This window comes from Chrysochloris asiatica, unplaced genomic scaffold (assembly GCF_000296735.1).
Source record: "Chrysochloris asiatica unplaced genomic scaffold, ChrAsi1.0 scaffold00109, whole genome shotgun sequence".
NCBI classification, from domain to species: Eukaryota; Metazoa; Chordata; class Mammalia; order Afrosoricida; family Chrysochloridae; genus Chrysochloris; species Chrysochloris asiatica.
In genome coordinates this window covers 8,332,953-8,334,727 of record NW_006408627.1, presented here as the reverse complement: position 1 = coordinate 8,334,727, position 1,775 = coordinate 8,332,953, and the positions used below count along the sequence as shown (strand labels likewise).

The window sequence follows — 1,775 nt, the reverse complement described above, 5'->3', positions numbered from 1 at the left end:
AGAGGTCGTTTGCAGCAAATTTTCCCAATGCAATACATAGTTTAATTTCTCAACTGCTACTTCCAAGAGCATCGATTGTGGATCAAAATGAAACAAAACAAAATCTTTTCTCCTTTTATCATGATGTTGTTTTTGGCCCAATTGTGAGTGTTTTTGATTTCTTTACATTGATGTGCAATCCATACTGAACACTGTAGTCGCTGATCTTCATTAGTATTTTAATTGCTCTTCCCCTCTAGCAAGCAAAGTTGTGTCATATACTGTTAATGAGTCTTCCTCCAGTCTTGATGCTTCTGGGGTTATTCCCTGAGCATACAGATTGAATAACTGTGGTGAAAAGATACAAATCAGGAGCACACTTTTCCTGATTCGAAACCATTCAGTATCCCCCTGTTTGAATGATTGTCCCTTGATCTATGTACAGGTTTCTTTTGAACACAGAATAGCTAAAGGAAATGATGAAGTAAAAGTGGTGAACAAAAAGATTTCAAAGGGCAGTTCAAGAAGACAAGGTAAAGTATTATACTGAAATTGTATTGGGCAAATCTGGTGCAAAAGACCTCTTTAAAGTGTTAAAAGCAAAAGTCTCAGAGCTCCAGAGTCGTGGCAGATTCCGGTTTCAGGCTTGCGCCGCCCACGGCCTCCTCCTTCTTCAACATGACAGATGCAGCTCTGCCTTTTGCCAAGGACTTCCTTGCAAGTGGAGTGGTAGCTAGCGCCCATCAAAGGGTCCAACTCCTGCAGATGCAGCAGGTCAGCAGCAAAGCACGGCAGATAAACAGTACGAGGGCATTGCCGATTATGTGGTTGGTATCCCAAGAAGCAGAGTCATGCCCTTCCGGTGTGCTAACCTGGCCAATGTCCGATATTTCCCCACTCAAACTCTCAACTTTGCCCTCAAAGATAAATACAAGCAGACCTTCCTGGGTGGTGTGGACAAGAGGACCCAGTTTTGGCTCTATTTTGCAGATAATCTGGCATCCAGTAGTGCTTCCGGAGTAATGTCCTGGTGCTTCCTGTACCGTCTTGATTTTGCCTGTACACGTCTAGCAGCTGATGTGGGAAAGTTGGTGCTGAAAGAGAGTTCAAAGTCCTTGGTGACTGCCTGGTTAAAATCTCCTAATCTGATGGGATTAAGAATCTGTCCCAAGGCTTTAATGTGTCTGTGCAGGGTTTTACCATTTACCAAGCTACCTACTTCTGTATCTATGACAACTGCCAAGGGAATGCCATAGAATTCTCACATCTTTGCCAGCTGGATGATGGCTTAATTCGTGAAGGCTGTGGCTGGGTTGACTTCCTATCCATTCCACACTGTTCGTCGTCTCATGATTGTGCAGTCAGGGCACAAAGGAACTGATACAATGTACACAGGCACCCTTGACGGCTAGAGGAAGATTGCCCGAGAGAAGGAGGAAAAGCCTCTTTCAAGGGTGCATGGTCCAATGTGCTCAGAGGCATAGGTGGCACTTTTGTGCTTGTCTTGTATGATGAAATCAAGTACATACAGGTTATTTCCTAGTCTATTTTCCCCTGTGGATGTGCATGTTGTATTATAGAATATATTTGAGCATTCTTGACAGACTCTTGGCTGTCTATATCCATGGAAACTATCTGCTGGTTGAAAATGGGAAGCGAACAGATTCATTTGACCAATTTCTCTTAAAGACATTTCTATGATGATGATGATAATGGGACCCAGTTATATTTTTTATTTCAGTCACTCCTAATAAAGAAAAATGTGAAGGAATAAAACAATTTGAAACACACACACA

At 42.5% G+C, this 1,775-nt stretch overlaps 1 pseudogene; it reads left to right on the top strand.

The window, feature by feature from the left end:
• The first annotated feature begins 645 nt into the window (after positions 1-645).
• Positions 646-1,522, top strand: LOC102815598 (annotated as a pseudogene).
• The last annotated feature ends 253 nt before the right edge of the window (positions 1,523-1,775 follow it).